This window comes from Nerophis ophidion, linkage group LG03, assembly GCF_033978795.1.
Source record: "Nerophis ophidion isolate RoL-2023_Sa linkage group LG03, RoL_Noph_v1.0, whole genome shotgun sequence".
In the NCBI taxonomy this organism is placed as follows: Eukaryota; Metazoa; Chordata; class Actinopteri; order Syngnathiformes; family Syngnathidae; genus Nerophis; species Nerophis ophidion.
This window is the reverse complement of record NC_084613.1, coordinates 46,967,462-46,994,856: the sequence shown is the minus strand read 5'-3', so window position 1 is coordinate 46,994,856 and position 27,395 is coordinate 46,967,462. Positions and strand designations below refer to the sequence as shown.

The 27,395-nt window shown below is 40.1% G+C and overlaps 1 long non-coding RNA gene across 2 annotated transcripts in view; it reads left to right on the top strand.

Annotated features, from left to right (window-relative positions):
* LOC133548773 (uncharacterized) overlaps positions 1 to 26,178 on the top strand; it is a 68,512-nt gene extending 42,334 nt beyond the window's left edge. For both annotated transcript variants that reach the window (XR_009805950.1, XR_009805951.1), the window contains 2 exons: positions 23,160 to 23,376; positions 23,475 to 26,178. This is a non-coding gene — a long non-coding RNA (uncharacterized LOC133548773). The remainder of the gene's footprint in view (positions 1 to 23,159; positions 23,377 to 23,474) is intronic.
* Positions 26,179 to 27,395: the final 1,217 nt, after the last annotated feature.

Here is a 27,395-nt window from a genome sequence, read left to right as displayed (position 1 = left end):
CATATATTCATGTTATTTCTTGTAGGTGAATTAGGCATTAATGAATTATGGATACAAACAAGCAAGTAAACAACAGTTACTGGCTAATGCATTCATGTTTTATTTGACTAAAGTCACTATAGGTTGAATTAACAAGAGAAAAAAATGTCTGCCCTCATTTATAATTTTCAAGAAATGTTCAATAAAAAATTACAGTAGCCAACATTTTAACTGTATATTTACCTGCTACTTCTGCTTTTGTTTTTTAACATAATTACAACAATATAATACAACAATAACTTCCCAAATAAAGTGCAACCAACATCTCTTCAGGTTGAATTAACATTAGATTTACCTGCTACTTTTACTGTTGTTGTTGTTTGAGATACAGTAGAAATAATACCATTTGGTACAACCAAATATTTTCATGTTAAATGAGGAGTGATTTGACCTGCTACTACTCACATTTTGACAAACAGCTACGATAAAAGAGAGAATTTACAACAAATACAAACGCCATAACACAACAATACAAAGCTGCAACACAACTTTAAGCCACAAAAAACGCAAATGATAGAAGTGACAGCGGACCGCCACATCCAGCAGGTCCACCTTCATGATCGTCTGAGACCAGCCACACAGACAGACGCTGCAATAATTCGTTTAAATAACCAAATCATTTTTGTACAAACTGGGAGAAATTGTCCCAGGGAAACTCATCTATGCTCGTCGTCCTAATCGGGGTCTCGACCTGACTGCAATTCATCGTCTAAACTGACTTGAGTGGACAAATTCTCACTTTTGATGGCGTATGGCACGTTGGAAATGTCTTCTCTTCAAGTATGAATCCCGGTTTTCACTGTTCAGGACAGATGGCAGACAGCATGTGTGGCGTTGTGTGATAGAGTGGTTCGCAGATGTCAAAGTGAACCGAGTGGCTCATGGTGGAAGTGGGGTTATGGTATAGGCAGGCGTATGTCACGGACAATGAACGCATGTGCGTTTTATTGATGGCATTTTGAATGCAAAGAGATACCGTGACAAGATCCTGAGGTCCATTGTTGTGCCATTCACCAGAGACCACCACCTCATGGGGCCATGCATCACAATGTTGCAAGGATCTTTGCACAATTTCTGGAAGCTGAAAACATCCCAGTTCTTGCTTGGTCAGCATACTCACTGGACATATCACCCATTAAGCATGAGGAGTGGACCAACATTCCAGAAGCCACGATCAACAACCTAATCAACTTTATGCGAAGGAGATGTGTTGCATTGCGTTAGGCAAATAGTGGTTGTACCAGATATCTGACCCCCGCAGACCTCAATAAAGCAAAACTGCACATTTCAGAGTGGCCTTTTATTGTGGGCACCCTAAGGCACCCCTGTGCAATAATCTTGCTGTTTAATCAGGATTTTGATATGTCACACCTGTGAGGTGGGATGGATTATCTTGGCAAAGAATAAATGCTCACTAACGCAGATTTAGACAGATTTGTAAACAATATTTGAGAGGAGTAGGTCTTTTGTGTATATAGTTAAAGTTTTAGATGTTTAAATTCATGTTTATATTTTGTTCTGTTTATTAGAAGTATGTGGAATTCGCAATAAAATTGAATAATCCATGTATGTCTTCTGGTGTGAGGTTTGTTCTTCCTTTTACAGTTTTGTCTTTTGTGATGCGTTCATTGTTTATGTGCAGGGTGACATCTATTGTGGTTTTGGTAAACATTGAAATGACACGTGAAATAAAATATCATCTGGTTCCAATTTTATTGTGTTAAGATCCCTGGCGAGTTGTTTTGAATTTTTGCAGTTAGGCCAAGGAGGTATTTAATTATTTCAACGAGACCTTTTGATAAATCATTTGTAACTGAATGTATAATTTCTATTTGGTGTAGTGGGGTGTCTTCTTTGTGAATTTTGGAGGTGCCGTACATTCTTGGAGTGATATTTGCTGTGGGTATTAAAAAATCATAATGATCTCGTGTTATTTTGTTGTTTTCGGTGAATGGTTTAGGAACGTTTGTCAGTAGCACTCTCCTTAGTAGAGGTCTTGACCTCAAAAAGTCAGAAGACAGCAGGGAGCTTGCAGGTTTAGGAGTGTTTAATGTCCGAAAGAACCAAACTTCAAGGTAAAGTGTACAAGGGATATGCACAGAACAAGCACAGGGGAATGGTGCATGAAAAATAGGTAAAGAGAGCCAACCACAGAGAAATGCAGAAACATGAAGTCAAAAATGTTACTAACTGTGACAGTTCCTCCGCCAAACTAGCACCAAACTTTTACAATGATCCCACAACTTACAATGAAAGAAGACTGATTTAAATAGCCCTCTAACACCAGGGGAGATTATCCAAACAAACAAGCCACAGGTGAGGAGGGAAGCGCTCAGACAAAGAGTAAAGCTACAGCAAATAGAATACGGACAAAACGGAAAGTGGAACCAAAATAAGAGCGCAAAGCATGAAGTGAAGACAAACACACCAAAAAATCGCTCATAAGTAAAGAATGACCCGATGAAACAGATTATAACCGATTTTTGGGCATTTTTTTTAATTTTCTTCTGTGGGGTCTTTTTCAATATTGTTATTTTTTTAGCATTGCTTACATTTTTTTTCCACATGCATTTGTGTTCATTATTACTGTAGTTCTTTCTTTGTCTGCTGGTGATGATTTTGCCTTTTTTGTCATCACATGACACATACAAGTCTTTGGCAACTGTTCGGGCTCTTTGGAATAAGAAATTAGTTTTGTAATTTTTTTGTAAAGCTGTGTTTGAGCCAATGTGCCACTTCAGAATCTGAGTGTGTCCCATAGTCATGCAGAGAGTTCATCTAAGAAGGGTGCAGGGTGGCTGGCTAAAGTGCTGGTGCGTCCCATGGAGAGAAGTCAAAAGTTCACATATGGAGGCAGCAGTTTGTGAAGGAAGTGCACGGGTCTTTGTAAACAAAAACTTAATGCACATTAAAGTACGTCAATTTCGGCACAATAGCAGATAATAAAAGTGGACTCCATTATTATTGGCCAATTCCGGGATTATGTCCACGTTTCTACTAACGTGGAAATCATAGGGCCAAATTTCTTCTCCTTACAAACCCCTCCCCCCCAATTTACTTCCGGGGTCATGATTAATACAGACGTTTTGTTAACGCTATATTATAAAAATACAGACATTTTGTTAACGCTATATTATAAAAAAATGTAAAAAACAATTTACAAACACAAGCTATGGCATGGGTAGGGAACCTATGGCTCTAGAGCCAGATGTGGCTCTTTTGATGACTGCACCTGGTTCTCAGATAAATCTTAGCTGACATTGCTTAACACAATAAGTAATGAATAGTGTCAAAAATAATGTTCAAAATATAAAACATTCTCATGCATTTTAATCCATCTATCCGGTTTCTACCGCACCTGTTCAAGAAGTCGCATTAATGGTAAGAAGTATTTTATTTATTGTTGGTTAGCTTCAGAATAACAATGTTATTAAAAAGAATAAGAGACTTACTACACTCTAAAAATGTTGGTCTTACTTAAAAATGCACGCATTTAGTTGTATTCAGTCTTTAAAAAAATATTATATGGCTCTCACGGAAATACTTTTTAAAATATTTGGCTTGTATGGCTCTCTCAGCCAAAAAGGTTCCCGACCCCTGAGCTATGGGATGACATAAGAGGAAACGTGACCCCGGAAGTAAATGCGTCATCCCATAGCTTGTGTTTGTAAATTGTTTTTAATTTTTTTTTAATAATATAGCGTTAACAAAACGTCTGTATTTTTATAATATAGCGTTATATTTTTTTAATATAGCGTTAACAAAACGTCTGTATTAATCATGACCCCGGAACTAAATCGGGGGGGGGGGAGCTTTTTGTAGGGGGGAAGAAATTTGGCGTGACAGCCCTAAATTCATCCACACCGCAGGCATGTTTCCTTCACTCCATAGAATAAATGCTTTTTTGGCAGTTTTATTTCAGTGATAAAAGTATTTTTGGTGGAAGAACATTCTATGCATTCATAGTTTAAAAAGAAAATGCAATCAGATAGGAAGCTGAAGTTGGCTTGCGATTTCAATCCCTGATTGAAATGGGCAATTCTGATAGCCGATACCAGACTGATACTTTTTACTTCAAATGTCACCACCGTTGAATATTTTTGTCACGACTGCAAGATAATGACAAAACAAACAACCAAATAAATGTGTGTAAATAAACGTTGTTTGAATGAATGAATGAATGGTTTATTTTGAGCCATGCAAACAAAACAAGAGAATGACATAAAATACAAAATAAATATATAAATACATTATTTTTACACCTACATTGAAAACATTACACGTGACTAACCTTTTGTAGATGTCAAGATTGGCTCAAAAGGGAGTGGGAAGAAGTAAACTTAGTAGGTCCCCCCCCCTATACATATACAATATATATTTACAATATATAATACAATAATATATATAATATAATTCAGTTCAGTGGTTGCTGCGTAGATGCTATATATTATTTATATATAATACATTTAAATTCACACACTTACATATATACATATGTACACACACATATATACACACATATACATACAATTTATACATATATATATATACACACATATATATACATACATATACATATATATATATATATATATATATATATATATATATATACATATATACACACATACATACATACACACATAATCACATACATACACAAATGCATATACCCAAAATACACATATGTCCATCACACACACACACACACACACACACACACACACACACACACACACACACACACACACACACACACACACACACACACACACACACACACACACACACACACCTATATAAATACTATATATATATTAGTATATACAGTATAATATACACTTTTGTCTAAACATTATTAACAGTTTATGGTGCCTATGGGAACAAGCTTTCATTTTGACTGTGATATTAGTGGTTGAAAGTGGATCTAGGACTGTGGAGCTACTGCCCCTGATCAACAGGACCTGAGGACCACTCTTGCTATGTGTCCTATGCTGTGCATTAAAAGAGACGAGGGGAGCCCCCTGCCAGAGGAGTTATCCTCGAACATAAGATCCCCCACTCGCCTGCCTTGTACTCCAGATAGTGTACCCAAATCCCTTTTCTTAGTTTCCATCGGCACCAATTCTTTAGTCAGAATTCATATTTGTTTATACATTTGCAGAATATTAATATTACTCAAACTGCATATAGGATTGTTTGGCGTGGCGCAGTGGGAGAGTGGCCGTGCGCAACCCGAGGGTCACTGGTTCAAATCCCACCTAGAACCAACCTCGTCACGTCCGTTGTGTCCTGAGCAAGACACTTCACCCTTGCTCCTGATGGGTGCTGGTTGGCGCCTTGCATGGCAGTTCCCTCCATCAGTGTGTGAATGTGTGTGTGAATGGGTAAATGTGGAAGTAGTGTCAAAGCGCTTTGAGTACCTTGAAGGTAGAAAAGCGCTATACAAGTACAACCCATTTATTTATTTATCATTTATTTGTACACACCACACACACACACACACACACACACACACACACACACACACACACACACACACACACACACACACAAACACACACACACAGACACACACACACACACACACACAATTCAATGTATTCCTCCTATTGATACTAATTCATATAGTTTAACTAGTTGGGTGATGTCATAGAAGTAGTAATAATAATAATGATAATATCAACAATGACTAAACAATAATAATAACGATAATGATAACAATAATGATAACAATATGAACAATAGCAATAGCAATGACAATAAATGATGACAATAATACATATAAAATAATGAAGATGATGATGACGATGATAATAACAACAATAATAATAATAATAATAATAATAATCATTATTAGCCAGTGATGGAGTTTAACACTTAGGCATCCATGTTCACATTCATATACATTGCCCATACCATTTTTTTGTATCTTGTTTTGAACTGATGGATATTTGAACATTGCTTGAACCCCACATCCAATCCGTTCCAAAGTTTCACTCCACGCACAGACACACACAAACTTTTCCTCGTAGTTCTTACTGTTGGAATAGTAAATATAATACACCCCCTTAGATTATGAACTCCTTCTCTGTGTTTGAAATGTTTTTGAATATTGGCAGGTAGAACCTTTTGTTTGCTTTAAATAGTTATTGAGCTGTATTAAAATCCACTAGATCAGGCAGTTTTAATAATTTAGATTGTAAAAATAAAATATTTGTGTGGTCACAATATCCCACCTTGTGTAGAATTCTTATTGCACGTTTTTGGAGTGTAACCAGGGGATGTAGTGAAGTTTTGTAGTTGTTGCCCCAGATTTCTATGCAGTAATTTAGATATGGCAAGACCAATGAACAATATAATAAATGCAGAGCTGGGTAATTTAAGAAGAATTTGGATTTATTGATAATAGAGATGGTTTTGGAGATTTTGCTTTGTATATGTCTTATGTGTGGTTTCCAGCTTAATTCATTATCAATAGTGACTCCTAAGAATTTAATTTCTGACACCGTTTCTAGAATCACACCATCTATATTTGTTGCTGGTCCTGGATTGGAATAGCCGAATAACATAACTTTTGTTTTCTTTAAATTAAGGGATAATTTGTTTATATCTAACCATGTTTAAAGAGTCATTATAAAAAAGTGTGTGTTGTGAAACGCTATAAAGACACATTTAACCCTTTTTAGGCGCATAGTGCAGATTACTACTAGATTATTAGTATTAGTACTACTTTTACTGCCGCACCAAGAATTCTTATCGAATATTTTTTTTGTTTAGCCTTTCTTGGTTAGTAGGGACACAAAAAAGAAAAAAATAAATTTATTTTAAAAAATACCCTAAAATGTAGATTTTAAAACACTGTGCCAAACGGCATCACTGGCAAGACTTAGGCAAACTGTGTTTCACATTAAGCATGATCAGCCACAATAATGAGGACAATAAATGTGTCATTAAATATCCAAACACTGTGTCATAGATTCCCGGCTCCTCAACTAAAATGAGGGTGTTCTTTCCCCTCCTTTACTAGAAGGTGCTGGACAGCTATCCTTGTCCAGACAAAGTCATCCGGGCTGGCGCGCCAGTGTGTGTCCATAATTTCTTCATCCCCCCGGTGTGTAACATCAGGTCCTCTCATGGTACGCTTCAAAGCAGAGCTTGTTGGCCGTCATGCAAAGGGGGGGCCTTGCATTTCTTACACTTCCACCTGCTCTGATCTTTTTCACAGTAATCGCACTGACCCCTTGCCTCAGAGTGGTGTGGGAGATGGCCTATGTTGTCATAATGAACATCCATCTGTGGGCGAACAACAGCATTAAGACTTTTTCTTGTCAGTGGTGCTGGGGAAAGGGAAGGTCGTCCAACCAGGAGCAAAAAATGCGCAACCTGGTTACGGAAATTCTTCAGTTTAGCTGGCTTATCTTTCAGCAAGCTACAGTCTCTTTTGTACACCAGCCAGGCGTTTGAGATAGACAGGTTAAGGATTTAGCCAAAGAGTGGCCATTACCACCTTTTTGACTTGGCAGGGGTCTTGTAGAGGTGTACGAACATGTCTGAATGGTCAACACCAGCCATGTACTTGAAATCACAGCTGGACATGGCATGTCCAGCTGCACTTTGGCCTCCTTTTTCCATCGCTTCACAGTGGTTGTTGGTTGAACTCCCACTGCGCAGCTAAGAAGGGTCACGCGCTTATTGTCGTTCCATTCCTCTGAAGAGCTGTAGTCAAATGCACTTCAACCTTTCTTCGTCAGCAACTTGTCGTCCATCAACGGTGCTCCACCGTTGCGGTTTTCATGAACTGTGCCGGTGCATCGCAAGCCAAGACTTGATTCCAAATCCTGGAGCAGGCTGTAACTGGCGAAAAAGTTGTCACAGTAGACAACAGACAGCCTTGGCTGAGGGAGGGTCTTGCAGAGGCTCCCAACCACTTTACCTCCCAGCAATAGGCCCTGTTCTTCCTCACTAAGAGCAACATTTTAGAATGTGGAGGCTCCTTGGTAGAGTCATGGATGAACCCACAGCTACTGGCCTGACTGTAGCTCTTGAAGCCAAACCGATGAGGTTTGTTCCGAATGAAGTGCTCTTGTACGAAACCATCACTTCATTCACTGAAAACTTAAAAGAAGATGGGATTTTGACGTACTGCTTACGCAAGATGTCAAACAGTGGGCAGATCTTGTAGAAATGATCTGGGTTCCCTGCCACTTCTTGGTTGTCATTGAAGTGGATGTAACGCTGCAGCAGCCGAAAACGATTTTGTGACCTGACATCTGCCACGAATGGCAAACGTAGTCCCATGGCCCAGTAGTCGTCAAGGAAAGGAAACTTACAGATCCCCATATATAACAGCAAAGTCAGGGACTGCTCCATCTCTGCGACATTTGTCTTGATTGGTGCTCCCACTGCTTGGGCAGAATAGAAATTGGTGTGGTAGACTATGTGTTTCACCATCTCATCTGTGAAAATCTCTTTGAAGTAGGTCAAAGGTGTTTTCACTTCTTTAGGAAGGTCAAATATTTCTGCTGAGACTTCGAATGGCTCAATGTCAGTCTATTCCCAGACCCTTGGCTCGATTACACGCTGGCTTGTACTGTAGCTCCCCTCCTTCCCTTCAAAGGAGGTGTTGCGGTTGAGCATCTTCTCCCTCTCCCTTTGCCTCTCCTCTGGCAGGAGGTGTGGAAGATGAGCTCGGGCCAGCCAGCTCCTCATCAACTGAAATTATTTATTTTCCTCTCCTACTGTCTTTAGTGGGAGGTGCCGGAGAGCTAGCTAGCTCATCCAGAGAAAGTTCATTCTGGCTAGTGTCCGGTCTGGGTCAGTGATCTCATCATGCTCGATTTCAGACTGGCCTGTAGCTCCTCTCCTTCTCTTCGAAGGAGGTGTTGCGGTTGAGCAACACCTCAATGTTTATTTATATAGCCCTAAATCAAAAGTGTCTTAAAGGGCTGCACAAGGCACAACGACATCCACGGTACAGAGCCCACATAAGGGCATGGAAAAACTCACCCCAGTGGGACGTGAATGACTATGAGAAACCTTGGAGAGGACCGCATATGTGGGAAATCCCCCCGTCTAGGGGAGACCGAAAGCAATGGACGTAGAGTGGGTCTAACATGATATTGTGAAAGTCCAGTCCATAGTGGATCTAACATAATAGTGAGACTCCAGTCCATAGTGGGGCCAGCAGGAGACCATCCCAAGCGGAGAGGGGTCAGCAGCGCAGGCTAGCAGTTCACCCCGGGTCCCTACTCTGGACAGCCAGCACTTCATCCATGGCCAACGGACCTGTGTGTCCCCCCCCCCCCCGCGCCCCCTACCCCCACCCCTTCTCCACAAGGGAGAGGGGGGCAGAGGAGAAAAGAAAAGAAATGGCAGATCAACTGGTCTAAAAAAGGGGTCTATTTAAAGGCCTACTGAAATGAGATTTTCTTATTTAAATTGGGATAGCAGGTCCATTCTATGTGTCATACTTGATCATTTCGCGATATTGCCATATTTTTGCTGAAAGGATTTAGTAGAGAACATCGACGATAAAGTTCACAACTTTTGGTCGCTAATAAAAAAGCCTTGCCTTTACCGGAATTAGCAGACGATGTGCGCGTGACGTCACCAGTGTGAGGGCTCCTCACATCCTCCCATTGTTTATAATGTGAGACTCCAGCAGCGAGAGCTATTCGGAACGAGAAAGCGACGATTCCCCCATTAATTTGAGCGAGGATGAAAGATTTGTGGATGAGGAACGTTAGACTGAAGCACAAAAAAAAAAAGAAAAAAGCGACTGCTCCGGGCGGCGGCAGTGTGAGCGTTTCAGGTGTAAATAGACACATTTACTAGGATAATATTGGAAGATCCCTTATCTGCTTAATGTTTTAATAGTGTTTTAGTGAGAGTGTAAAGTCATACCTCAAAGTCGGGTGGCTCCGGTGAATGCCAGTGTCTCTCAGAGAGAAGCCGAGGAGCCAAGCTCACAGCTGCCTTTTTTACAGCTGCTGCAGGAGGACGCATACTCCATTGATGTCTCCGGTAAGAGTCGACTTAATATCACAATTTTCCCATCCAAAAACTTGCTGGTTGACGTAGACAAACATGTTCGCTTGACCGCTCTGGGTTAAAGCTTCACAACAAACAAAGAAACACCGGCTGTGTCTCGGTTGCTAAAGGCAGCTACAATCCACCGCTTTCCACCAACAGCATTCTAATTTGACGTCTCCATTATTAATTGAACAAATTGCAAAAGATTCAGCAACACAGATGTCCAAATTACTGTGTAATTATGCGATGAAAAGAGACGACTTTTAGTCGCAAGTAATGTTGGGCTAATATGTCCCCTCCAACCCGAGACGTCACAAACACACGTCATCATACGCATCATCATTCCGCAACGTTTTCAACAAGAAACTCCGCGGGAAATTTAAAATTGCAATTTAGTAAATTAAAAAGGCCGTATTGGCATGTGTTGCAATGTTAATATTTCATCATTGATATATAAACTATCAGACTGCGTGGTGGGTAGTAGTGGGTTTCAATAGGCCTTTAAAGGCTAGCGTATACAAATGAGTTTTAAGATGGGACTTAAATGCTTCTACTGAGGTAGCATCTCTAACTGTTACCGGGAGGGCATTCCAGAGTACTGGAGCCCGAATAGAAAACGCTTTATAGCCAGCAGACTTTTTTTGGGCTCTGGGAATCACTAATAAGCCGGAGTTCTTTGAACGCAGATTTCTTGCTGGGACATGTGGTACAATACAATCGGCAAGATAGGCTGGAGCTAGACCGTGTAGTATTTTATACGTAAGTAGTAAAACCTTAAAGTCACATCTTAAGTGCACAGGAAGCCAGTGCAGGTGAGCCAGTATAGGTGTAATATGATCAAACTTTCTTTTTCTTGTCAAAAGTCTAGCAGGCGCATTTTGTACTAACTGTAATCGTTTAATGCTAGACATAGGGAGACCAGAAAATAATATGTTACAGTAATCGAGACGGGACGTAACAAACACATGAATAATGATCTCAGCGTCGCTAGTGGAAGATGACCTTAGGCCAGCCAGCTCCTCGTCAACTGGAATGAGGGTATTCTTTCCTCTCCTACTTTTAGCAGGAGGTGCTGGAGAGCTAGTTAGCTCATCCAGAGAAAGTTCATTCTGGCTGGCGCTCTAGTCTTGGTCAGTGATCTCATCATCGCCGTCAGATAGGCCCCAGGCTTCCGATTCCTCTGGATCTTCCGGAATTACTGCAACAACAGCAGGTCTTGGCAACCTTCTGTAGAATCAGTCAATCAATCAATCAATGTTTATTTATATAGCCCTAAATCACCAGTGCCTCAAAGGGCTGCACAAACCACAACAACATCCTCGGTAGGGCCCACATAAGGGCAAGGAAAAACTCACCCCAGTGGGACGTTGACCATGATGACTATGAGAAACCTTGGAGAGGACCACATATGTGGGCAACCCCCAACACCCCCAACCCCTCCCCCAGGGGACCGAAAGCAATGGATGTCAAGCGGATCTAACATAATATTGTGAAAGTCCAATCCATAGTGGATCCAACATAACCGTGAGAATCAAGGCCATAGTGGATCCAATATAGTAGTGAGAGTCCCATCCAAAGTGGAGCCAGCAGGGAACCATCCCAAGCAGAGGCGGCTCAGCAGCGCAGAGATGTCCCCAACCGATGCATAGGTGAGCGGTTCATCTTGGGTCCCGACTGTGGACGAGCGGTCCATCCTGGGTCCCGACTCTGGACAGCCAGCACTTTATCCATGGCTACCGGACCGGACCCCCTCCACAAGGGAGGGGGGGACATAGGAGAGAAAGAAAAGAAGCGGCAGATCAACTGGTCTAAAAAGGGGGTCTATTTAAAGGCTAGAATATACAATTAAGTTTTAAGATGAGACTTAAATGCTTCTACTGAGGTAGCATCTCGAACTGTTACTGGGAGGGCATTCCAGAGTACTGGAGCCCGAACAGAAAACGCTCTATAGCCCGCAGACTTTTTTTGGGCTCTGGGTATCACTAATAAGCCGGAGTCCTTTGAACGCAGATTTCTTGCCGGGACAAATGGTACAACACAATCGGCAAGATAGGCTGGAGCTAGACCGTGAAGTATTTTATACGTAAGTAGTAAAACCTTAAAGTCACATCTTAAGTGCACAGGAAGCCAGTGCAGGTGAGCCAGCATAGACGTAATATGATCAAACTTTCTTTTTCTTGTCAAAAGTCTAGCAGCCGCATTTTGTATCAACTGTAGTCTTTTAATGCTAGACATGGGGAGACCTGAAAATAATACGTTACAGTAATCGAGACGAGACGTTACAAACGCATGGATAATGATCTCAGCGTCGTTAGTGGACAAAATGGAGCGAATTTTAGCGATATTACGGAGATGAAAGAAGGCCATTTTAGTAACGCTTTTAATGTGTGACCCAAACGAGAGAGCTGGGTCGAAAATATTACCCAGATTCTTTACAGAGTTGCCTTGTTTAATTGTTTGGTTGTCAAATGTTAAAGTTGTATTATTAAATAGAGGTCGGTGTCTAGCAGGACCGATAATCAGCATTTCTGTTTTTTTGGCGTTGAGTTGCAAAAAGTTGGCGGACATCCAGTGTTTAATTTCATTAAGACATGCCTCCAGCTGACTACAATCTGGTGTGTTGGTCAGCTTTAGGGGCATGTAGAGTTGGGTGTCATCAGCATAACAGTGAAAGCTAACACCGTATTTGCGTATGACGTCACCCAGCGGCAGCATGTAGATGCTGAAGAGTGCAGGGCCAAGGACTGAACCCTGGGGAACTCCACACGTTACCTAAACATAGTCTGAGGTCACACTGTTATGGGAGACGCAATGCACCCTGTCAGTAAGATAAGAGTTAAACCAAGACAGGACTAAGTCTGACATACCAACTCGTGTTTTGATATGCTCTATTAAAATATTATGATCGACGGTATCAAAAGCAGCGCTAAGATCGAGGACCAGCAACATAGATGATGCATCAGAATCCATCGTTAGCAATAGATCATTAGTCATTTTTGTGAGGGCTGTCTCCGTAGAGTGATTTGCCCTGAAACCGGATTGAAAGGTTTCACATAGATTTTTAGACGCTAAGTGTTCATTTAACTGCTCTGCAACAATTTTTGCGAGGAGTTTCGAAATAAAGGGAAGGTCAGGATCGAGGTTAGGTCTTTTAAGGAGAGGATGAATAACCGCTTTTTTGAATGCTAGGGGAACAGTGCCAGAGGAAAGTGATAAGTTCATAATATTTAGCACTGATGGACCCAATAATACAAAGAGCTCCATGATAAGTTTCCCAGGAAGTGGGTCAAGTAAGCATGTTGTTTGTTTTATTCCATTTACACGTTGTATCAATTTTTCTAATGTTATTTCATCAAAACAAGAGAAGCTATTTTGGAGGGCACTATCCGCCGTATATACAGTCGTATCTGTGTTAATAGAACCCAGTTGTAGCTGGGACACATTGTCTTTAATCTTCTTTCTAATGAGTTCAATTTTCTTATTAAAGAAATTCATATAGTCATCTGCCGAGTGGGTGGAGCTACTGGAAGGAGTCCCTTGTTGGGTTAGCGATGCTACTGTACTAAACAAACATTTAAGATCGTTTTTATTAAGGCGGATGAGATTTGAGTAATATTTAACTTTAGCTAAGGTAAACATGCGTTTATAAGTTATTAAACTATCACTCCATGCTTGATGTTGCACCTTAAATTTAGTCGTGCGCCATTTGCGTTCCAGCTCTGTAAATAATAATTTCTGAGCTCCAGTTTCTTCTGTAAACCATGGGGTACACCTTTTTGGAGCCTTTTTTAACTTTAGCTGTGCTATACTATCAATGGTTTCTCACTGGGCATAGTTAAAATTGTTAGGTAGGTTATCAATAGAGCCCACATACTTTGGGAATGGTGCCATTACCAAGGGCAATAGGCCGGCAAGAGTCGTCGTTGTGACAGCATTAATGTTGCGGCTGCTATAGCAGTTATTATTATTATTAGCTTGCCGAACATGAGTCTGAACTTCGAATTTCATAAAGTAATGATCAGACATTACTTTAGTATACGGGAGTATCATAACTTTGGAAAAGGTGATACCTCTGACAAGCACTAGGTCTATCGTATTACCGTTGTGATGCGTGGGTTAATTTATTATTTGTATAAGACCACAGCTATTAATTATAGTCTGGAGCGCCATGCACGGTGGGTCCGATGGGGTATTAATATGGATATTAAAGTCCCCCAATATAATTATATTATCGGCGTGCGTCACTAAATCAGCAACGAACTCTGAGAATTCAATGATAAAGTCTGAATAGGGCCCTGGGGGGCGGTAGATAACAGCCAGGTATAGAGGTAGCGGTGTGACAGACCTCATAGTGAGCACCTCAAACAATTTATATTCATTATTTAGGTTAGGACTAAGATTAAAGTTTTTGTTGTATATTCGTGCGACCGCTCAAACCCTTTTAAGGGGACTGGAAATATTCGCATTCGGATAGTTAGGAGGCGAAGCCTTTTTTAGGGCAAAAAAGTCGTCTGGTTTAAGCCAGGTTTCACTGAGATTGATGACGTTAAGATTGTTGTCTCTAATGACCTCATTAACTAATAACGTTTTGGGAGACAATGATCTTATGTTTAAAAAGCCCATATTTTAGGTAGTGGGCTGTTTCAAGGAGTTTTTGATCAAATTATCCGTTGTATCAATATTAATAATGTTGCGTTTATTATGCGCAGTGGACTTAAAATAATTACGACCATATCTAGGAATTGATATGACGGGTATTTTCAGATTGTTTGCTTGGTGCTGCGATAAACTGAACACATCATCATTTGCCACCTCAATAGAGCGCATGTCCAACTCTGGCACAGTCAAAGCAGAAAAAACATTATGTGAGTTGTGTATTATTCTAAGAAAATTGCCATGTGTGCAGGGATTATCCAGCCTGGCGCTGGCTAGTTCTAATTTAACTGACTCCTCACCCAGACTAGCAGGCTCTGTAACTGCCTGTGACCGGGCGTGCTCTAGTGCAGTTAGTCAAATGTGACTCAACGAGAAATCTATGTTCCTAGACAAGATGATAGCGCCTTCCCGGTTAGAGTGAAGGCCGTCTCTCATCAGCAAGCCAGGTTTGCCCCAGAAGGAGGGCCAATTATCAATAAACGTTAGTCCCTATTGTCTACAGAAGCTAGCCAGCCACTTATTAAGCAAGACTAATCTACTATATCTCTCATTCTATACCTTCACATTCTCAAGAATGTGAAGGTATTCATGTTGAATCCGTCAAAACACAGAGCATATGTTGGCGATCTAGGATTGATCTAGCATTTATATCAAGCACTGAACTGAGGTCACTCCCACAGTAGCATTTGATTAACTACTGACATGACATCACATGGGAAATCATGTCAACGACTGGATACTTCATTGATGTGTGCTCCAAGGTTTGTGTTTGAATGGCTGCACAGTCACATGATGATTGAGTCGTTGAGTCATGAAAACTCAGCCTATGAATAGCCCATTGCAATCAACAGTATCAACAGTAGCCTGGTTACATGCACCATTTTCAAATGTTTTTGATCCCCTGCTGTTCAGTTTTCCTTCGGGAAAAGGTTTTGCACTGCACATATAAACGCGTTAAATCGACCGTTCCGGGCCCCAACCTATGTGGGTATGAACCGTTTGGGACTGCAGGGGTACGCCTGTCCACAACCATTTGATCACGCATGTATACACCTAGGGTTGCAAAATTCTTGGAATATTCAAAGTTGGAAACTTTCCATGGGAATTAACGGTAATATATGGGAATTAACGGGAAATAATGGGAAATTAAGGGGAATAAACATTGAATGAAACATGCTAGATCCTGCAGCATGATTATTAGCTAAAACAACCTGATTCAATGCAAAATCAGTAGAATTTCAACCCCTGAAAGTTCATGTATAAACTATGATGACTCTTTAAAAACTAAATTGACATTTGGAGTAAAATGTATCTGTCTGGTATCAACTATCAGTAACCACTGTTCGAATCAAAGGCTGGCGAATTGGAAACCAACTTCAGCCTTGTCAATCAGATCAATATTTTACAGTTAATTTAAACCTTATATTTCCTGGTGATGCATATAGCGCTGGTTTGGGGGAATATCTCACTTACAACTTTGTTTTACTGACTAATTTCCTATTTTAAAATGGAAAACTAAGACAAGCAAAGATTAAGCATTCTGAGCCATCATTACCAGTTTAAAAAAAAAAACTTAAACAATTGGATACTCTGGCCAACAAAACCATGCACTAACCAACTACTACATGAGGTACATTTGCACAATCCAATTAGATCATTCCATAAATAAATGTGTAATAATTTTCTCTGCAAATACACAAACGCTCAATTTGGGATGTCACTGTCAGTGGTATTTGTTTATTATTGCAGTTATAGTTCTTACAAGGGTTAGTGTGTCCCCCTCACAATACAAATGTCCTGGGTTCAATCCTGGGTTCAATCTTTCTGTGTGGAGTTTGCATGTTCACCCCGTGACTGCGTGGGTACTCCGGCTTCCTCTCACCTCCAAAGACATGCACCCGGGGATAGGTTGATTGGCAAAACTAAATTGGCTTGAGTGTGTGAATGCGTGAGGGAATCTTGTCTGTCTATCTGTGTTGGCCCTGCGATGAGGTGGCGACTTGTCCAGGGTGTAGCCCCCCTTCCGCCCAAAGCAGCTGAGATAGGCTCCAGCACTCCCTGCGACCCAGAACAGGACAAGCGGAAGAAAATGGATGGATGGATAGTTCTTTAGTGATATACGATGTTCCACTGCACCAGACAGATGTAATATTGTGTTGTAATGTGTTGAATATGTCTATGGTAGACCTGACATGAATAACTACTAACAAACCACAAACTGAAAGATGAAAAACTCACAAAAAACACATTCAAACATTATTTTTGTGCCAAAGATGTGCAGTGATTGCATGTGCACATGTGCTCTTCATTAACTGCTAGGGGACTTTAACTGGCTGTGTTGATCAAACTGGCCACAGTGTTTAGTGTATAATCAATAGACTCAACACAACAACAAAATAGACCTCCTACTAGCAAAGCTTTTGGGAATAATATTACATATCATCGCAGTACTAACACACGCAGTAACACAACCTTGATGTCGACTCCTGGAGAAGCCAAGCTGATCCATTAATCTTTTAAATCCAAAACAGGACTTCTTGAATAGCAGTTCTTAAATCAAGCGTGCTGTTGGGACAGCAGGAAAAGAGTGTCCGACACAGTCTGAGTATGTTCTGGATTAACCTGTGCTCCTGCTTCGGTCAACACCTCAGCTGGGAAGAAACCACTTACACTATAAATATGGACACTTGTCTTTTTGGGATCAAATGCTTTGTTTAAACCCTCACTATGTTGTAAAGCCAGATTCATCCATTGAATCATTACGATTCATTAGCTCCCAAATGGGAGCTCAACAAACCCATAATGTGCGGTTTGCATATGTCCTGCAGAGACCCCGTATTTGGACGAAGCATAAATAAGCGCAGCCACATCCTTACGTGCTGACACGGCCTTAAATGACAAACAAAACATTAAAATTGAGCCATGGAGACGATCAAAAAACACAAGCGTTGCCTGCTGTTCCAGGAAACCAACATCCTGGTGGTCCCCCCACGTAACATTGCCACTAATCCAAACCCAAATAAACAGATACAAACACCATTTGATTAGGACTGGCACCAGCGTGGAGTCTTCTATAAGTCCATTTGTTTACACGCAATAATAGTTTGTCACTCTTCGATGTGTCGAAGGAAAGACAACATGGTGATGAAGGGCTCCCGAGAGATGTGTAACACAAGGGAAACTTAATGCAGCTGAGCAGCAGAGAATATGTTTTAGTTTAATTCATACCAAATGAATACAATTTTGCTGCATGGAACAGGACAGAACATGGACAGGCAGCACGGTGGACGAATGCTGGGCCTCACTGATTTTGGTATTTTCTGACTAACATAGTTAATTTGATACTAGTTTAAAACTACAGTGGAGCCTCGATTTACAAACTTAATTGGTTCTTGAACATGGTTCGTAAACCGAAATCATATCAATCAACATAAATAATTGGTTCTTCTATTTTAGTCAAAAAAATGCACATTTTGAAGAATCTATAACGTATATATACACACATTGACTTTATATATATATATATATATATATACATATATATATATATATATATATACATATATATATATATATATATATATGTATATATATATATATATATATATACATATATATATATATATGTATACATATATATATATGTATATATATATATATATATATATATATATATATATGTATATGTATATATATATATATATATATATATATATATATATATATACATATATATATATATATATATATATATATATATATATATATATATATATATATATATATATATATATAATGGGCCAACAATCCCGTATTCATCCAAACAACACAGCAAGTGTCAACACGCACAGACATACAAGTCTTGTTGGTACACTCCAGAACGTATGTTGATACAATACAAAAAAGGGAAATCATTTTACTTTGTGTTGGCTAATATTTGTGGCATTGTTAACACTATGGGAATTTCGGAGTGAATAAACAGCAATGGCTTCAAATAGTCACCGCTAGCGTTAGCCCACACTAGCAGTGTGAGGCGATCCTTCATCGGCTTGTGTTTTGCTAGTGCCTTCTCATTCGCTATAATAAAGATCTGCTGTTGCATATTTTTCGTTTCATCACAATCAAAGACTTGCTGTGTAACAAAATCCCCTTCACTAATGAAATCCTCGAACTGAAGGTGCCGCAAGCCGCGGGCTAAATAGCTAAAACGCTAGCTCAAAGCGGTTGTCGTGCAACCCGAAGCTATACAGCCAGACTGTAAGAGTTTGGAGAGATTCGAAGTGTTTCTGATCACACAAAGTGATCTCTAAAACAGGCTGACACAGCTCTGACCTACACAAGGTACAAAAATTGTGGAAATAGTCAGACATCGCTGTCGAAACTCTTCAAAATGGCCTCGTCCGTGTGTACAGAATGCAAACCAGGTGTGGCATAGGGGGCCCCGCCTTTTCAAAAGGGCGATGCTAGGGTGTGCAGGAATAGATGTGATCAAAATGGCAGCCTCTTATGGCTTCAAACGGCATGCAAAATGAATTAATTTAGTGTTTTTACCCCGAGACATGTTTCGCACATAGAGGCTTACTTGGCGGGATGTAAATCTCCGTAAACCAAAAAGGTCGCAAATACGTGTTCGTAAATCGAGGTTCAACTGTAATCCTAGAACCTATTCCTGACTACTCCTACAATAGTGTAAAAATATGTTAACAGCTGTTGTCGTAAAACCAAAGTATTCATACTTAGCCTGCAATTGGCTGGTGATAAATCCAGGACGTGGCTCGCCTCTCGTCCAAAATCAGCTGGGATATGCTCAATCCCATCCGGGACTCCAGTAAGGACTAGCAGTATAGAAAATGGATGGACCCAGATAAAGAGAAAACATTTACTAAAGTTAGTATTTCATTTTATCGCTTTGTTTTTGTGCATCGTCCTGTCAACTGTTTTTCATTACAAAATTGTTTTCTTTGCTCCCATTCAGTTCTATTCTAAGACACATTGATGGCATGGAGTTATGAATATTTCTGAATTGCAAGTCTTTTATAAGGGGTAAAATGTTCAAATGATCATATCTGATTTGAACAAAGTTTGCCATGTATACACACGCTATAATCCAGATCTGATTCAAATTTGGCAGCAGTATACGTTTGTAAGTCATATGCAGGAAAATCCACTTTCAGGAGAAACAAATGTTGCAAAGCTCCTAAAATCCGTTTCTAATTTATTGTACTGATGTAGGACCTTGTTACATTATGTTATCTAAAATGGTTATGGCTATGATTTATTTGTTTCAGGCATGTTTAACAAGTTACATTAAATACCATGTGGTTACATTTGCACATTTCAAAGAAGTAGGAAGAGTATAAGAAGATTTTTACTGACATTCACACCATAACTTTTACATGTTTGCATTAAGTACACTTCCTGTTTGAAAGAAGGGAAGGTTTTGGGGAAAAAAAGAAAATGTGATGATTTATAGATGATAATTATTGCATGTTGTGCATTACTTAATATTGTGTTATCTGTTATATGTTTGATTGTTGTAGTTGTTGGCTTCAGATCCAACAAGTCTTTATGAGTTGTCTTTTATGTGTAGAGATGATGTCATCTTCAGTATTTCTCTAGTTCAGGTGTCCCCAACCTTTTAGAAACCAAGAGCTACTTCTTGGGTACTGATTAATGCGAAGGGCTACCAGTTTGATACACACTTAAAAAAATTGCTAGAAAAAGACAATTTGCTAAATTTACCTTTCATAATTATATATATATATATATATAAAAAATGGGTATTTCTGTCTGTCATTCCGTCGTACATTTTTTTTCCTTTCACGGAAAGTTTTTTGTAGAGAATAAATGATGAAAATAACACTAAATTGAACGGTCTAAAAGAGGAGAAAACACGAAAAAAATGAAAAATAAATTTTGGAACATAGTTTATCTTCAATTTTGACTCTTTTAAATTCAAAATTCAACCGAACAAAAAATAATTGTAAAACTAGCTAATTCTAATCTTTTTGAAAACATTTAAAACATTTTTTTATGGAACATCATTAGTAATTTTTCCTGATTAAGATTAATTTTCGAATTTTGATGACATGTTTTAAATATGTTAAAATCCAATCTGCACTTTGTTAGAATATATAACAAATTGGACCAAGCTATATTTCTAACAAAGACAAATCATTATTTCTTCTAGATTTTCCAGAACAAACATTTTAAAAGGAATTCAAAAGACTTTGAAATAAGATTCAAATTTGATTCTTCAGATTTTCTGGATTTGCCAGAATATATATTTTTTAATTTTAATCATAATAAGTTTGAAGAAATTTTTCACAAATATTCTTCGTCAAAAAAACAGAAGCTAAAATGAAGAATTAAATTAAAATGTATTTATTATTCTTTACAATAAAAAATAAAATACTTGAACATTAATTTAAATTGTCAGGAAAGAAGAGGAAGGAATTTAAAAGGTAAAAAGGTATATGTGTTTAAAAATCCTAGAATCATTTTAAGGTTGTATTTTTTCTCTAAAATTGTCTTTCTGAAAGTTATAAGAAGCAAAGTAAAAAAAAAAAAAATGAATTAATTTAAACAAGTGAAGACCAAGTCTTTAAAATATTTTCTTGGATTTTCAAATGCTATTTGAGTTTTGGCTCTCTTAGAATTAAAAATGTCGAGCAAAGCGAGACCAGCTTGCTAGTAAATAAATACAATTCAAAAAATAGAAGCAGCTCACTGGTAAGTGCTGCAATTTTTAGAACAGGCCAGCGGGCTACTCATCTGGTCCTTACGGGCAACCTGGTGCCCGCGGGCACCGCGTTGGTGACCCCTGCTGTAGTTCCTTGATGCCTTTAACAACAAGTACTCTGAATTATCACCTGACAGTAAAGTGAGTGATTAAAATTAAAATGGAATAGGCTTATTTAGGATCCCCCTGGTTTTCGTGTTGGTTTCTGTATTTTGTCACTGTTTGCCATTGTTTTGCATGCCTTGCTCTCACTGCATTAGCCTGCTGTTTGCTACTTTTTTATTTTTCCCAGTTTAATTAATCTATGTTACCTTTAATTTAAAATCTATCTCTGCATCCTGGGGTCACGACAAGATCAACCATGCACGATCGTGACACCAGTGAAGATTGCAGTACAGAATGCAGAATCTGTCCTAATGTTACAGTATTACTACAATAAATCAGTATTTTTTTCAAGGAAACAAAACAATTTTATGCGAATTAGGTCGTAATATTACAGTCATCGATGTAGGCCTATGACAAAAGGGAACTGCACTTTTCCTAGAATGTTACCTATTAGCAATCTTTATGTCAAACAGAAACACACATCCATAGATCCATTTTCTACCGCTTGTCTCTTGTCTTTCTCCTTTCTGTGTATGCTTAAAAAGTAAAAAAAAAAAACTGCTTGGAAGAGGTAGCTAACACTGCAGGTAATGGGGATATATGATCTATTCCTCTTATCGAATTCTCTAAAAAACCTCCAATTCAGTTTTAAATACATACTGTAAGTGTGTATGTAATGCAGTAACAGGCACATTCATCATAACATGTAATAGTTACCGTATTTTGGTCATTTTAAGCATTACTATAACTTCTTTCCGGGGCGCTCTAATTTCACAGAACACAATGGCAACGTTGCTATGTTCTAAACCAGTGGTCCTTAACCTTTTTTCATTTTTTTAATTCATGTACTGTCAGGCTTGCCCCTGACAGTTTGTTTGTGTTTTAGTTTTTCCTCTGTGTGTGTGTAGTATTTCCTGTCTTTAGTTTCTGTCAGCACTCTTATTTTGGTTCAGTTTCCTGTTTGTCTCCCTGAGTGCTGTGTACCCTTAGCTGCAGCTGATTGGCACCTGGCCACACCTGGTGTCAATCAGCCCGCTCCTATTTAGACCTGTTTTCTCCTCCAGTCTGGGCTGGATTATTGTATTGTATTGTCGTTGCTACCTGTCGTGTTATGTCGTGTCAATGAAGCGTTGCGGTAAGCTATATTTGGTCGCGGTTTGTAGCTTACTGTCTTTTGTTCCCTGCTTCCAAGTTTGTTTGTTCATAGCCAAGTTTTTTATCCGCCTCATGGCACGTTTTGTTTGTACCCTTTGTTTGGTTTTGTTTTCATGTTAAAGATTAAATCATGTTTTCTCACTCAATGCCTGCCTCCTTCTCTGCATCTTGGGGTTCGTCACAAACTAACCCTGACAAGTACCCCCTTATCAGAGAAGATCATTTTTGGTTGAAAAAAAGAGATAAAGAAGTAAAATACAGCTCTATGTCATCAGTTTCTGATTTATTAAATTGTATAACAGTGCAAAATATTGCTCATTTGTAGTGGTCTTTCTTGAACTACTTGGAAAAAAAGATAGAAAAATTACAAAAAACTTGTTAAAAAAGTGAAAAGTGTTTCATTTATAAATAAATATTTCTGTTGCAGCACATGCGCAGTCCGCATTTCCCTCTTCTGCAGGAGCCTTCAGTGGCTCCACTGTGAGCACTTCTGGACACGCCCACACACACGCTGCGCGGACCGCGCCCACACGCTGCTGCAGCCGGCGGCAATCTTCAATCAGCACAACTGATGGAGATAACAGACAACAGGATAAAGAGCCTCGCCGCTGACTAATCGACGTCGGAACGTCACCATGTTCGCAGTAAGCTTCACGTCTCTGATTTCCCGCCAATATTATTTCCTGTAGCTTGTTTCCTTGTGTCCTGGTTTGTTCATCTTCGTCTTCCTTCTGCTCCCCAGTCTCGCGCTTAAGTGTTAACTTACTTTTCCCCTGGACCCGGATTGCCCTCCTGATATTGACACTTTGCTTGGACCTTGTATGCTCTCTCCTGCCCCACAAACCCTTTTGGACATCGGACTTCCCTGCCTCTGTCCTCTGGATTTGGACCCCAGTAATGTTAGGGTCTAGCCATAGCCGTAGCCATTTTGAACAATTTCCCTTGTGGCTCATTCACGTTTGTTTATGATTGTAGGGAGGTCATCCATCAATCCAGCTATCTTTTTCTACGTGTTATTCTTTTATGGTCAACTTCTGGAGCTCGGAAACAATTTGAACCAATAATTTGATTTTTTTCACCCATTTAGCAGCAAAATTGGTGAAAAGAGCCTGTGAAATATCCAACTGTGTTCACCTCCATCTACTAGACTAGTGGTTCTCAACCTTTTTTCAGTGATGTACCCCCTGTGAACATTTTTTTAATTAGAGTACCCCCTAATCAGAGCAAAGCATTTTTGGTTGAAAAAACGAGATAAAAAAATAAAATACAGCACTATGTCATCAGTTTCTGATTTATTAAATTGTATAATAGTACAAAATATTGCTCATTTGTAGTGGTCTTTCTTGAACTTTTTGGAAAAAAAGATATAAAAACAACTAAAAACTTGTTGAAAAATAAACAAGTGATTTATCCATCCATCCATTTTCTACCTCTTATTCCCTTTTGGGGTCGCGGGGGGCGCTGGCGCCTATCTCAGCTACAATCGGGCGGAAGGCGGCGTACACCCTGGACAAGTCGCCACCTCATCGCAGGGCCAACACAGATAGACAGACAACATTCACACTCATAAATAAAGATTTCTACACATTGAAGTAATCATTAACTTAAAGTGCCCTCTTTGGGGATTGTAATAGAGATCCATCTGGATTCATGAACTTCATTCTAAACATTTCTTCTCAAAAAAATAAATCTTTAACATCAATATTTATGGAACATGTCCACAAAAAAATTGTCTGTCAACACTGAATATTGCATTGTTGTATTTTTTTCACCGTTTATGAACTTATATTCATATTTTGTTGAAGCATTATTCAATAGATATATTTACAAATAATTTTTGCTATTTTTAGAATATTTAAAAAAAATCTCACATACCCCTTGGCATACCTTCAAGTACCTCCAGGGGTACGTGAACCCCAATTTGATAACCACTGTACTAGACATCCAGTTGCGGGCCGTGTGTTTCCCACCTAGGCCTTCAGTGATTTCCAACTTTAATTATTAACTTTCCATCCATCCATTATCTACAACTTTTCCCTTTCGGGGTCAGTACCATAATTGATGTCACCGAATGATTATTGCTGGAGAAATACGTTACAGGAACACATTTACACCCTACTGTCAATTGAATCACATCAACAGTGTACGAAACTTGTTTTTTTTGGCAAATTTAAAAATCAATTAAAACGTATCAGCAATTTAAACACAGACCGTAAATTTATCTGCTTGGCTTATGGAACTTCCGGTCAATGAAGTTTGTTTCAAAGTACACACTATTAACTGCCCTGACCACATGATTGCGTCAAATACACATGTAACAATGTTAATTAATTGACAAGCATGACACACTTTTACAACAACAGTGTACAACTTTTAAATGGTAAATGGGTTGTACCGGTATAGCGTTTTCTACCTTTTTAAGGAACTCAAAGCCCTTTGACACAATTTCCACATTCACCCATTCACACACACATTCACACACTGATGGCGGGAGCTGCCATGCAAGACGCTAATTAGGACCCATCAGGAGCAAGGGTGAAGTGTCTTACTCAAGGACACAACGGACGGAACTTGGATGGTAAAAGGTGAGGATTGAACCAGTAACCCTCAGATTGCTGGCACGACCACTCCCAACTGCGCCACGCCGTCCCCATTTTAATCAATCAATCAATCAATCAATCAATGTTTACTTATATAGCCCTAAATCAATAGTGTCTCAAAGGGCTGCACAAACCACAACACAAACCACTACGACATCTTCGGTTGGCCCACATAAGGGCAAGAAAAACTCACACCCAGTGGGACGTCGTTTAGTTGTAACATTTTAGTTGTAACAGAACATCTACTGTCAACAAATTGCGATCTGATTGGCTATCACAACTGTGTCTTAAATCTATGTGTTCTCAAATTCATCCGCTAACGGTCCCGAAGAGTATCCAATCACATGACGCGTGAACGTCACGTTCAACTAGAAAGCCTTACTGAAATCAACTCGTGATCTGATTGGCTATGGCAACTGTCCATCACCTGTAAGTCCCCGTTCACTTACAGTGCACGGACGCAAGCATTGATGATTCTGAGGGCGTTGGGCAGATTTTGTACAGTATGGGATACAAACTGAAACTAAAAACAACAGCACTGAAACGTGCATAATATGACATGAAGAGAAAATTAATACAATTTAGATATTTAGGGAAAGTAAATAAAATATTACTTTGATCTTTAATTAGACCGGGGTGGTGGTTCCTCTCTTTAAGAAGGGGGACCGGAGGGTGTGTTCCAACTATCGTGGGATCACACTCCTCAGCCTTCCCGGTAAGGTTTATTCAGCTGTACTGGAGAGGAGGCTACGTCGGATAGTCGAACCTCGGATTCAGGAGGAACAGTGTGGTTTTCGTCCTGGTCGTGGAACTGTGGACCAGCTCTATACTCTCGGCAGGGTTCTCGAGGGGGCATGGGAGTTTGCCCAACCAGTCTACATGTGCTTTGTGGACTTGGAGAAGGCCTTCGACCGTGTCCCTCGGGAAGTCCTGTGGGGAGTGCTCAGAGAGTATGGGGTATCGGACTGACTTATTGTGGCGGTCCGTTCCCTGTACGATCAGTGCCAGAGCTTGGTCCGCATTGCCGGCAGTAAGTCGAACACATTTCCAGTGAGGGTTGGACTCCGCCAAGGCTGTCCTTTGTCACCGATTCTGTTCATAACTTTTATGGACAGAATTTCTAGGCGCAGTCAAGGCGTTGAGGGGTTCCGGTTTGGTAACCGCAGGATTAGGTCTCTGCTTTTTGCAGATGATGTGGTCCTGATGGCTTCATCTGACCGGGATCTTCAGCTCTCGCTGGATCGGTTCGCAGCCGAGTGTGAAGCGACCGGAATGAGAATCAGCACCTCCAAGTCCGAGTCCATGGTTCTCGCCCGGAAAAGGGTGGAGTGCCATCTCCGGGTTGGGGAGGAGACCCTGCCCCAAGTGGAGGAGTTCAAGTACCTAGGAGTCTTGTTCACGAGTGAGGGAAGAGTGGATCGTGAGATCGACAGGCGGATCGGTGCGGCGTCTTCAGTAATGCGGCCGTTGTACCGATCCGTTGTGGTGAAGAAGGAGCTGAGCCGGAAGGCAAAGCTCTCAATTTACCGGTCGATCTACGTTCCCATCCTCACCTATGGTCATGAGCTTTGGGTCATGACCGAAAGGATAAGATCACGGGTACAAGCGGCCGAAATGAGTTTCCTCCGCCGTGTGGCGGGGCTCTCCCTTAGAGATAGGGTGAGAAGCTCTGTCATCCGGGAGGAACTCAAAGTAAAGCCGCTGCTCCTTCACATCGAGAGGAGCCAGATGAGGTGGTTCGGGCATCTGGTCAGGATGCCACCCGAACGCCTCCCTAGGGAGGTGTTTAGGGCACGTCCAACCGGTAGGAGGCCACGGGGAAGACCCAGGACACGTTGGGAAAACTATGTCTCCCGGCTGCCCTGGGAACGCCTCGGGATCCCCCGGGAAGAGCTAGACGAAGTGGCTGGGGAGAGGGAAGTCTGGGTTTCCCTGCTTAGGCTGTTGCCCCCGCGACCCGACCTCGGATTAGCGGAAGATGATGGATGGATGGATGATCTTTAATTATTTTTCATTGTTTACAGCCATATGCTATTTAAAAACAACAGGAACTATATATATTG